General features: G+C 43.2%; 1 pseudogene; it reads left to right on the forward strand.

Annotated features, from left to right (window-relative positions):
- The first annotated feature begins 4,250 nt into the window (after positions 1-4,250).
- The window catches only part of LOC101716237 (E3 ubiquitin-protein ligase RBBP6 pseudogene), a 101,594-nt pseudogene continuing 92,480 nt past the window's right edge, over positions 4,251-13,364 (forward strand).

Here is a 13,364-nt window from a genome sequence, read left to right on the forward strand (position 1 = left end):
GGTCCTAAACTCAGAATACTACTACTACGACTAATAATGGTGTTTAGCAATTGCTTGGTACGAGGCAGGCCCCACCTAAGCACATTGCAAACATTCTCTCTAACCCCAAAGCTGTACTGAAGGAGCATGACCTTATTGCATAGTGAACTTGCTGGAGATTACACAGCACAGCAGGATTTCAATTTATCCATGTTGGTTGGGTCCAGAGCCCCAGATCTCCAACTTCCATTGCAGTGATGCTAGCCATCACTTGGCAAAGGGCCACTTGCTCATCCTATGACAGACTCTGGGGGCTGCCCCCTTAGCCCACAACCACTCATGGTCTCCTTTTGTCCTCCTTGCCAACTCAGGGCCAAGCATCTCAGCAGAGGGACTCCAGGCTTTAGATTGACACTGTGGTCTCCTTCCTCCTTTTCTGCCTCCCATCCAGCCCTCTTTTGTCTCAGGTAAAGGACAGTAAGGAGTCACCTGATATTTACTGTGTCTCTGAAGTATGTGCCTGGTATTTTCCACTGTGGGAAGAGATAGCATGCTTGTGAGCAGCCCATGTCTTCTACATGTGCCTTCTAGAGGTGTAGAAGATAGTCACTCACTAGTGGCCTGATCAGTGTCTGTGGGCCTAGCTCTTTGTGATCTTGACTCTGCACCTCAAATCTGGCAGTGCTGGTCACCCACTAAACATGCTTATAGTGCAAGATCTCAGGCCTCTGCTTGGATCCTTTTGCTCTGAAGACTTTGCAGCCTCCACAGGAGCCCATGACCTGCTTAGACTGCTAGCACATTCCTTCCCATTGCTAGCTGTAAATCTGACTCCCTGAGGCTCTACCATGGGTTAAGTTTTGCAGTTCACTGTGCTACTCTGTATCCACAGATTCCACATCCATGGACCAAAAATGTTTTCTAAAAAGGTAATCTTTACTAAACATATACAGACATTTTCCTCATCATTATTCCCTAAATAATGTAGTATAACAATCATTTACATTGTATTAGGCGTGGCAAGTCATCTATAGATGATTTAAAGCATACAGCATGATGTGCGTAGGTCCTATGTAAATACCATGCTATTATGTAGAAGAGACCTGACCATCCACAGATTATGGTACCTGTGGGGATCCTGTGGATACCAAAGACAATTTTTCCCCAGATATCTTCCATCCACTGTTAGTTGAGTCCACACATAAGAAACCCACAGATACGGAGCCTGATTGTAATTTTCTTGGGACACCCAAAAGGAAGAATAATTTAACAGTATGTTTTTAAAGCACATGATTTGAACAGATGGAAGAGCAGGTTGTGTTCCTGTGTGTGTTCAGTGGGCAGCTGCCCATTACCCCAAAGGCAGTGTTGTACCTACACATCTTCTTGGTGTGCTCCATCAACATGTCAACTTCCCATCTACTCCATCTTCTCTCCTCAAAAATGTTAGCCATTGCTTTCTCCATAAGACAATTTCTATTACACAACATTGTGTCACACTGGACCCCAGAAGCTGATTTTGAGAATCAGGTGTTTGTGCAAGAAGCTCCTTTGAAATTTTGTCTCAGGAACCACAGGGCATAGAATGGGGAAATAGGCAGAGAGAGATGTCAATAGTCAACAGCTGATTCTTCTAGACATCCAGGATTTGATCCCATTGTGCACTTCTGTGAGACAAACCAGGCCTCAAAGTTACCTCTTGCTGTGGGAAGGGAGCTGGGCTCTTTTTCTTTCCACTCATCTTCATTATTGACCAAGAACTGCTCCTGGGCGTGTTAACTATCTGTCATGTCCAGCCTGTCCCACATGTGGTCTCAGCCTTTCCAGGAGCTGGACAAAGCCATCAGGAGGAGCTGGGGTTGTCCTTGGTAGAGATAAGGAGAGTGAGTTCTGAGGGGCTTGAGTTACCAGTGAGACATGGGAAGCATCTAGTCCTGCAGGACGGTTGAGGTAGTCGGGGAGCTGATGTCTCTGGGAAGCCTAGGGCATTGGGGAAAGTTTGGTTAATCCAGAAGCCTGTTTCCACCCACAGCAAAGGAGTTTTCCCAAGACCAGAGAATAACTCTCTCTTCTTTTTTTTCCCAGAGAATATCTTTAAAGACCCAAGGAATTGCTGTTTTGGCTTCATTGACTCCATTTAAAATCTTTTATAACTAGAGCAAAAATGTTTTTATTCAACGTACTTCCTATTGCTAAAAATATTTTTAATTCTCTAGATTCAATGTCTATTTTACTAAAAATAGCACATATTTTCTTTTTATTACTAATGAAAGCAGTAAACATCACTTCTTTCACTATGGAGAGTAACAAAATCTTGAATATTGACCAAAAGTTAGAGCAACTTCATGTTAATTTGCAGTAGAAGCAGTTAAGTATAGCTCAGTGGACAGAGCTGACTGACTATGAATAGTAAGAGCAGTTAGCAGGTAAAACAAAATAAAGCAAAAAAACCCCGTCAAAACCCCAAAACACAACACAATAAAACCTTGTAGATATAGACATTACATGAATAAGTAACAATGTTGACTTTTTTTCCCCGCCACTAAACTACGTCCCCATCCCCAGCTCTGTTTTTTATTTTGAAACTGTTGAACTGGCACTGAGCAGGAATGGTACAGAGGCGGCAGTTGCTGGCCATGAGGGATCTGGGGATTCATGCCTCCCTGGGGAAGGCCCGAAGATAGAAAAGGCCAAGCCACAGTACTCTTTCTCCAGAAGAAGCTGTGGGTTGTAAGGAGGCCAGGAGATGTTAAGAGGTGGCTCCAGAACTCCAAGGCCAGAAAATCTCAAATCTCAAAGGCTGCGGGGCCCTTCCCCAGAACCGTCCGGAGAGCTAGAACAGAGCCACTTTGTGGTCATGGTCATGAGTAAAGTGAGTATTCTGCTGTGCATCCACCCTCCAGGGCCTCTCCCCCAGCCAGGAAAGAACTGCTACCTCCACCTCTAGAAATTCATCCCCAAGCCAGCAAGTGAGATACTGAACCAGGACAGATCTTGTTCTCCACCATCTCACAGGCCTCGAGCCTTCTCAGGCTCCTCCACCAGAGCAAGCTGGCCTTCAAAGTGCTGTTACCTTCAGGAAGGCTGACACTTTTTTCCAATAGGTATTTGGCTTTTCATAGGTAAATCATCTGTTTACAATTTTTGCCCATTATCCTGTAAAAGCATTTGTCTTTTTCACACTAATTTGTAAGATCTTCTTTGTGAGTTAGTGAGAATAAACATTCATTGCTCATTACAGTTGCAAATACTGTTTCAGTTTTCCTATTTCTAAAAATTTCTGCAGCCCATTATGACATGTAGAATTGTATATTTTTACAAAGTGATAGCCAAGGTCTTTAGTTTTATTATTCTTTTCTTTACTTTTATGTCACTAGATGAATATCTACCTATGTTTTTCTAGTTCATTTAGGTTTTTATTTTACACTCTTCAAACCATCTGGAATGTATTTTGGTGTGAAGGAGAAAATGCAACTTTTCTTCCAAATAGTTAACCAGTAGTATCAGCTACCAATTACTAAATATTCCTTCCCTACTGATTTGTTAACAAGGTGGAGAATTTTGCTCCCTAAAATGGTCTGTGAGGTTTTTCTTGAAGTGAGAAAACAGCTCTATTTCTGAGGATTGACCATGTGCATTTGTCCGTAGGGAGCCAGGGAGGACTAGGATGTGGGATTCTGGAAGCCCTTGGCTGCTCTCAAAGGGCTAACTACCGACCAACCAGGGTGGAAACAAAAGTCCTGGGGCCACTTGTGGAGCACAGAGCGGAGGGAGCAGAGATCAAGGAAGAGTCATGGCAAAGCTATGAAGAAGTGGTGTGGGTGAGCCAGGGAGAGATATCTAGGAGTTACGTGAGCATTTAACTTTGGGATGAGAAATATCTATTTGGGAAGTTTCCTACAGATGAATTTTTTAAAGAAAATCTGTAGTAAAATTCCTCTAACCCTTTATAGCATATTAAATGGGATACAGTCATGTGCTGAATGATGACATTTCGGTCAGTGAGACCAAATGTATGGCAGTGGTCCTATATGATTAGAGCAGAGCTGAAAGATTCCTATGGGCTAATGATGTCATTGATGCTGTCAGGGCAAACAAACCTTCTGTGCTACCAGTTGTATAAAAGCATAGCACATAAATTACATACATAATACTTGATAATCGTGATAAGGCTCTGTGTTACTGGTTTACATATTTACTGCATTTTTAATCATTGTTTTGGAGGCTATCTGTGTTACACTGGCAGCAGCCCCATTCATCTTATGCTCACCATGACAAGTGATAACTGGTACTGCCTGGCCATGGTGAGCACCCTCTCAGATGTCAACACACCTTGAAGCTGCCCAATGAACTTCTCAGAACTTAGCCCAGCAACGTACACATCGGTTTGTTCTCTTCCAGGGCTGGTGTGCTAAGACCAGCCCATGTGGGACATATTTTTAGGTTATGTTTAGAATGTCGGCAAGTACAGTATTTCTATTTTATTTAACTTAGCATATACTAATAAATTCTTAAGTATACTAGAATCTCTTTCTGAGGCTTGTACTCTGTTTTCTTCTTGTGCTATCCCCTTGAATTATCATCATTTTAACTTTCTCTGTTACAGTTCATAAAGGAACTAAGTCAATCATGCACGATAAATCTAGATTTCAGTAGAAACTACCCCTAGAAAAATGCTGGATGAAAAGCTCAGCTGGCCATGACCATTAGACTTGTTGATAAGAGCAGAGTAGAATACAATAGGTCCTGATGGTAGCAGAGAACTGGGTGCCGGGCCATTGGACCTCACAGAAGCACATTTGCCTGGATGAGATAGAGGTTTATGTGAGCTGGCAGCTGTAGACGAAGAGCAAATGGCTTTGATGATAGGGCAGATGGAGCTACACAGATAAAAGGGCTCAGGATATTCTGGGGCTGAAATTTCAGAAATAAAAGGAAAATGCTGTATTTTTCTATTACCATAGCTATAAGACTCAAGGAATCATCCCAAGTATATTATGAACTTGGTAGAATTTCTGATTTTGTTGTGATTTTCTTTTTATTTTTTATTCATTAATAATAATTATTCTGCCGGAGATTTAGCTCAGTGGTTCCGTTGCCTGCCTCACAAGTGCAAGGACCAGAGTTCGATCCCCAGTACCAAAAACAAACAAACAAACAAAATAATTAGTATTATGTATTATTTATGTTGTGTTATTCTTTTTTATTTCAGACTCTTTTCTCTTGCATAGAACTTTTATTTGGCAATTTTTAAAACATATTCAAATTCAGAATTTTAATCTGTGTTTAAAAGAAAGTACAGCACCAGTAAATGTAGGGGAAAAAAAGCATTTCAATAAAGTTCCAACAAGCATGTGTTTTAGGCCAATGCATATCAAATACATCATCCTTTTTATTGGCCCTATGCTATTTTATTGGACAGATACTCAGTGATTTACTAAGTATGGTCTCTGATTGGGGACAGTTTTTTTTTCCTAATTTTTTGCTATTGTAAACAAAGCTGGACTGAACACTTTTGTTTATAAATTGGATCATATAAATCAACTGCTTTAAAATGTTTGTTGGCTCCCTGTTGCCCTCAGGGTGATCTATCCTCCTAAATCTGACAAACGGAGCTCATTGTAGCCAGCCCTAGGGACTCTAGACTCTAAAATCTAGAGGCTTCCCCCCCCCCAGCTCCATGTCCCCCAACACTTCATGACCTCCTTTTGAAGTGTTACCTCCTTCATGAGCTCTACCTTATGGTCCCCAGGTGCAGGGATATATCCTTGGTCTGAGAAAATATTACATTCACACATCTCTGAAAGCAAGTATCACATTATATCATAATTCTGTGGGGTCACTGTCTCTTCAGCTGGAGGCTAGTAAGTTTTGTTTCCTGTTGTCTACCCAGCTTAGTACTTGGCACCTAGTGTAGGGGCTTACCCAGAAAAATAGTTGCTCAATAAATGCTTTTTGAGAGACTGTATGATTACATAGTAAAACGGAATTCAGTAACAGATGGAATTTGTTGTACCACTGATTTTTTTTTTTTTTTTGGTACTGGGGATTGAGCTAGGGACCTGGCGCCTGCAAGGCAGGCAGCAGAACCACTGAGCTAAATCCCCGGCCCCATACCACTGATCTTTTAATTTAAACTTACATTCACTCTTGGGATTGGAATGATGGGATTTCATGCACCCTTTAAAACATAAGTGCACAATTATCCAAGAATGAGCAAAACAGTCAAGGTCATAGCACTTTGGGGAATTTCCTAGCCTATATCCTCAGCAATAGTCCTCTTATTGTTGCTATCAGAGTATAGCAAAGGCATCTCACAGATACCCAAGACTTGGTGTCAGGGGCCAGAGATATGACAGAGTGTGCCAGAAGAAAAAGCAAAGGACAAAAGTCTTTCTGTGACATCAGCTCCAGGCCCACCTCTTCAGGAGTTTCCTAGTCAGCAGAATCTGATGCTAGTTTTAAGTCCACTCACTGCTAGACCAGCCAGGGGGTCTCTGAGGACTGGAATAGTGGGAAGAGGTGGATGTGAAGGGGCTGTGAGCAGCACTTTGGGGGATAGAAGAGTTGGCCATGATTTTGAGAAACTGAAAACTGGAGATAGACAAACGTGAAGCCCAGCAGGGGCCCTGGGCACCACCCCATTGGAGGCTTATACATCTTCAGGGCCAAAACCTGCCCGTGGATGGGGGGCTTTGCCCTCAATGATGTAGTTTCAGTGGCTTCACACTTTTGCAGTGATCCACAATAGGAGAGACATTTTACACCACTTGTTACTATACAAATAGGCATAAGAAAAGCAGAGTTCTCCTATGTGTTTCAATTGTGCAACACGGTTTGAGATTTTCAAATCTACCCTATTTCATTGCTTTTTAAATGCTAGTCATGAACCCTGCCTGGTTTCAAGACCCGTGATGTAAAAACCACTGTTCAGGATAACTGTAGAAAGTGCAGTATCTGAATTTCATGAGTCCAGGAGAGGGTGTCTAGCGGCCAAGGCAAGAAGCTATGGGGGGTGCTGTCATGGGACCCCACCACCAGACATCTTTGGTGGGTGGGGGAGGCTTGGAGTTCGAGGTTGCTAGGAAAACACCAACCATAACCTGTTCACTGTTAGTTGTGTGTGAGGAGGAAGAGGAGGAGAGTTAAAGACACACAGAGAGAATACAGCTGGGGAGAGGAAAATCCCTCTTAAATGTCTGTCCTTTTTCTCTGGGCTGTCATGAGTGAGGTGGCTGACACATCAGGAGAAAAACATAAAAGACACAGCCAATATCAAGGGTCTTTTGAAAAGAGAAATCTTTCACATGCAGCTTTTCATAAATCACACAACATCAAAATTTGTCAGCCTGATTGAATGAGTTCATTCTTAGTCTAGAGAACTGATGGGATTATAGGTAAGAGCTAAGCAGACAGCACGAACTTTTTAATAACACAGAGTTCACAAATATTTTTTCTCCCACTCTTGGGAAAGTAGAAGGAAATAAATTAGAGGCACATGCCAGGACCTTCAACCTCCCTGCCTCCCACCAACTTCTAGAACAACTAAACATCAAGAATCCCTTCGCGGTTTCCTCTTCGTGTGAACATGCGTGAGCGATGGGAAAAAGATATACTTGGGGCCAGTGCATTTTTAACTCCCTGGGAGGTATTTCTTTTTTATCTAAACATGCCTTCATTTGGCCTTCAAAGATGAAATAATGAAGCAACTTTCCCCGAGCACCATATCTTATTCTATCATCAACTTTTTATAGACTTGAACAGCACATCAGTTAACACCTTTTAACTCAGGACAAAATCCTCCTTCGAAAATAGTTCTATCCTAAAGGAAATGCAGATATGGGAAGAGCCAAAGTTGTACTGTAGTTCTGAATTTAAGCGCTATTCTCTCTAACCAAAATAGCAGCAATAGAATTTGCTGTGATTACAGAATATGCCACTCCTAAAGGCAGCATTTGAAAAAAAAATAATAAATCTTATTTTTTAAGTAAAACTTTATTTCTTTTTGAAAACCCTAGTCCACCAGATGTTAGAAATTTAACTTCCGTCATTTCAGGATAAATTTGCTTCTACATTTTCCCTCTTCCTACTTCTCTCCAGAGTTGTCTCTTATAGGCTGGAGGTCTTCTGCATGGTTCCTGGCTGAGGGTGACAGTCCCCTTTCATCCAGTGGGATATGGCATTGCCCTGCTCTGGCTGGGAGTCCTCACTGCCTGCCCTGTTGCATCCCCCTCAGCAAAACAACCAGTCTTTGGCAGGTCTTTATCCAACATCGATGTCTTTTTGGTGTCATGGGAATATTTCAGGACTTCATAAAAGTGGAAATCCCAGGAAACCTTACTTGAAGCTCTAGGATGCCATCCTCCAGTGGCCAATTTTCTTTAACTCTAAAATATACCAAATTACCCAGATGGGAGCAATACACATATATGCATGTATTAAAATATCACATTCTACTCCATGAATATTGTGACAAACATTTTAATATGCTAATCACTGAGGAAAGGGTACTTTCCTGGGCAGTCACCGTGCATGCCTTGGGGCAGCAAGTACCCATGGAAGGGATAAGCTAGTGTGCTGAGCATCCTCCACTGCCCTGACTCGGTCCTTCTTTGTCTTCCTCTGAGGTTTTCTGTGCACTGGGAGGCTGGGCCTCTGCCCTGGGGCTCCAGTCAGGCAGTAGATCATGGGGCAGGGGGAGACAGAGGTGCAGGAGTGGATCTTCCAGCTCCTTCCCTCTGAGTCACTGGTGGGCAGAGGTGGCATTTCCCCATTGAAAGCTATGTGCTGTCTGTCCACTCTCCTACAGACCCAGCTCCAGCAATCTGGGCCCCAGTGGCCACTCCCCACTCTGCCCTTTAGGCCTTGCAGCTCTCAAGTGTTGCTGGCCCTAAGTGGTACCAACATCTCTTGGTCACTTTCCACAGCTTTGAAAATTGTTTATTTATTAGTTTTCAGGAGTCATCTGCTTTCTGCTGGGAGCTGGTGGATTCGTGCATAGACAATAACTGCAACAAAAGGCCCTTCTGCTTCTAACTGGGAAGTAACTTTCCTTGTCTCTGGAGAGGATCAAGTTGTGATGGGAATAGGAACACTGTCTACACTCCAAGCAATGTATCCAACACACTGGTCCAGCTGACTGCCCTATCTGACGGCAAGGTAGCCCCCTTCAGCCCTTGATGAATAGGCAGCCCAGGTGACTATTTCTTTCCCCATGTGCCTCTGTTCTGTTTTACCCTTTGTTCTCACCCATCTTTCCAGAGAGCTCAGGTACTCATCCATGAGCCCAGGATAAGATCACAAGGTGGGCAGCAGCCTGTATCATGTCTCTCTTAAAAGGTGAACCAGGCCTGTGAGTATCTTCCTTCCAAAAACAGAATGAGAAAAAGTACAAGGAATAAAGCAATGGTAGCTGAGACTGAGAGGAGAGGATGGATACAGAGTCAAGTGCTCGTGTAAGGGAAGCCACCAGGGCCCTGCCAATTTGAGGCTGTGAAGAAAGTAGGAGCCATGATCAGCAGAAGCTACAAGGTAGAGGAAGAGAATGTGTCCGGGGGAGTTGGAGGAGGTGAAATGCCTGAAAGAGAGTGCTTGAGCAGGGAGAATGGCAGAGTCCTTGTGAATAGAGCCATGTGAGTGCTCCAGAATGTCCACCTAGAGGACTGAAGTAGCCCTCTTTGCTGACTGTCACGAAGCTTTTGTCTGCATCACTAAGATATCACACATACTCAGTGTGTCTTGGGAAAGGCAAAAGGGCATTCTGGTTCCAATTCTTCATGCTCCTGCAGTCCTGATCCTGTCTGAACAGCTATCCTGTCCCTGGGTTCCTGGGAGACTGCCGAGCAGGGTCGTTAGGAGCTGGTCTTTGGAGCCAGTCTGTCTGGGTTTCCACTCCAGATTTGCCACTTCTTAGCCCTGTGGCCTCTGGGCAAACTCCTAACCTCAACGGCTCTCTCTTCTCATCTGTAAAATGAGGGCGATAATTGCCTTGCCTTACAGGGTCATTGGGAGGGTTAAATGAGTTGATACACAGAACTGTGACAGCCACATAGTAGTTCTAAAATTAGTATGATCACTTCTTTGATAATGTACCCTACTCTCCTTGCTCATTAAAAGGCTGTGGGGAAGGGAGATAGGGAGGTGACAGCGTCAGACTCCCTGAGATCAGAATCTTCTTGGCTTTCTACCAGCTGTATGACTTTAGAACTTATCCCACCTGCAAAATGAGAATTATAATGCTCACCTTGAAAAGATGGAGGGAACCCAAGGGACAGTACATAGAGAAGGCTTAGCAGTGCCTGGTGCATGATCTACAGCCAGCAAAGCTGAAGGATTACTTACTACTCTAGTGGTTACAGGCAGTCTTCTCCCCATTAGTCTATGAGAAACAGGAGCTTGGCATGTACATGGAGCTCTTCTCCTGAAGCCTTCTCCCCCAACTGCACGATGTTCTAAAGGTGAGTTTGCATTAATACCTATCTCTTAAAGTGCAGAAAACTTACATATGCTGCTGGTGACTTCAATACATATTAAAACTGTATTCAATACAATCTCAAAAAATAAAAAATCAAAAATTACAGGTGGAGTATTCCTTAGCCAGAATGCTTAGGACCACAAGTGTTTTGGTTTTGGGATTTCTTTGAATTTCAGAATTTTTATGTATATATAATGATTTATCTTGGGACGGAATCCAAGGCTAAACACAAGATCCATTTATGTTTCATATACATGCTATACATGTAGCCTGGAGGTAAATTTAGACAATATTTATAATAATTTTGTGCATGAAACAATTTCATCATACGGAATTTTCTGCTGTGACATCTTGTCACCATGGCTCAAACCTCTCAGAATTGGGAACATTTCAGATTTCTGATTAGGGACATATATTTATCAGACCTGAGAATTGAATATGTGTATTCCTTTTTTTCATAGAGTATCTGTTAACTTTGATCTAGGAACTAGTGTCATAAAGATGATCAAGACCTTATTCCTGCCTAGGAAGAGTTTATCGTTTAATGAGGGAGGTGGGTCACAGAGAAGAAGGAGTAGGTAATTACTGCAATGTGATGCTTTCTCTAAAAGAGAAACTCACAAAGGGGCAGAAATTGCTGGGAGGGTGGGGTGATTAACACTGCCTTCAGGCAGAGGTAGGAGCAATCTCAAGGGAAGCCTTGATCTACAGTGTTACATTGGAATTGGGTCTTGAAGGATACAAAGGTGTTCACCAGAAAGAAAAGAGATGAAAAGAAATTACAGTGGTACCATTGATCATGAATGCTTTTGTTTGCCAACAGTTTGGTTCACAAACAGAAGTGTCTGGCAAATTTTTATTTTTGTTTGCAAACTCTACATCAGGTGACAGATATGACTTTGGCCATCTTTGCTGCACAAAAATGTCTTTTTCAAAATCATGGAACAAAAGTTTGTGAACCGAGGTACAACTGCAATACATTCCAGGAGAAGGAGCAACGTATAGTATCCTTCGACCTGGAACTTTTTGGAGAAAGGTAAGGAGAAGTAGGGAGTGGAGAGGAAGGTAGATAAAGGGCCTCCTAGGAAGCATAAAGACATTTGGGCTTCATTCACAAGCAAAGAGAGTTTATAAGCGAAGGTGGCCAATTGTCTGTTTCACTCTGGTAGGACAGTGGAGAAGAAATAGAGTGAGAGAAGATAAAAACAAGATGCTATGGCATGCAGAAAGGACCCAATCCCAGCACCCCCAAAAAGCACATGTGAGAAGAAGCAGAGCTGTCAGTGAGCCAAGAGATGTAAAATCATACAGTGTCACTTGTGCATAAGAGTACTGTCTGGAAAGATGAAGTGTTTTTAGGAGGAGGAGAGAGATGGATGGGCCAAGGCCCCCATTCTACAGACTTGCTTTGATCTGTGTTGTTGTTCTGGTTTTCAAATAGCCTGCAAGCAGAAGGTGACAGATCCAACGCACATTCAAGGGCATCCATCATGTAGCAGTAAGTACAGCCAACTCCTGGCCCTCCTATCTCAGGCTTAGCTCTGAGCTACTCAGTCCAACCCAATATTCTACTCTTCTCCCAAGATAGTCCTTAAGAGTTTCCAGGTCCGTGGGGGTCAGGGCAGCCATAGAGAAGAGGAAGGAAATCTCTGATAGGTAGTGAAGCCACCGGAAGGGCAGGAGTCAGTGGCACTCAGCAGAGAAGTCAGCAGCACACTGGTTCCTGGAAGGTGTCTTCACTGGGCCCAGGTCCTCTCCCACACCCAGCACAACCAGGAAACCAGCACTGCAGCCTGTACTGTATTAGCCCCTAATGACTTTGGTGGGTGAATGCAATAAAATAAAAAAGAAAGGGTCAAATGCCAGAAGCGCCATGCCCAGGTGACAAGTTTGACCAGATCATCATCCCAGATATTGCTTAGCAGACCCTGAAGAGCTTCCTTTTCTTCCTTATTCTTCAAGTACCCCTCAGACAACATCATGTGAATTTTTCAGAGGAAAAATATGCACCTTGGCTTACTGGTAACAAATATCAGACACTGTGATGGCCTCTGTGTGCTTACCAAGGCACTGTAGACCATGGCAAGCTAATTCCAAGAGATCAGGACCCCCTAGGACTTTTTTTTTAAATGCATCTATTTACTAGGTATCTATCCAAGACCTACCAGGTCACCTCCCAATCCTGAATTGCAAACAGCAATGTCAGATGGGAACAGCCCCTTAACAAAACAGGCCCCTCATGGAGCTTTGGATCTTTCATCCAATGCTGCACATGGGTACCACACACACACATCTGTGTCCCCATATCACAGCTGCATCAACAGAGGCACACAGCAACTGAGGGACAGGCCCAGATCACCCAGAGAGGCCCTGTCCGAGCCAAGAATAAGATCTGGGCCTCGTGACTCTTGCTCTGCTTCCTTAATGCTCTCTGTCCTTATAAGGTGATTAAATGGTTCTTTTTCTTCTTAAAAGAAGGGTGGGGGAGGGAGCAGTGGAACTTGGGGAAGGGAGAGAGGGAGGGGGCAAAATTAATTTGAATGCAGCTATTTTGCCCAAGCGGAGAACACTGCAGCTCTTTCACTGATTTGGAACCAGTGGGTACACAGGACAGCTCTGTTTCTCAATTCATTAACTTCCTCAGAAAAAGACCATCCTTTCTGTTTATACTAAAGGGACTGGAGGTCGGAGCCATCGCCATGTGTGTGGTGTAAATAAGAGAGGCCACCAATGGAGATCCGTCCCTTTCATGATGAGAAAAATAAAAGTCAGTTACTCGGGTTCCAGTGGAAGTTGCTTACTTACCAGATGTCAGCTTTTATTTTTTGTTTTCAAGAAGTAGGTAAAATAGCTGTGGTTTTAAATTCATTCCCTTTAATTTGTAGAGCCCTGGTAAGTTCTAAGGCACGTC

The sequence above is a fragment of the Heterocephalus glaber genome, unplaced genomic scaffold (assembly GCF_053883595.1).
Source record: "Heterocephalus glaber isolate CG9 unplaced genomic scaffold, H.glaber_assembly_v1.0 deba00000594, whole genome shotgun sequence".
Taxonomy (NCBI): Eukaryota; Metazoa; Chordata; class Mammalia; order Rodentia; family Bathyergidae; genus Heterocephalus; species Heterocephalus glaber.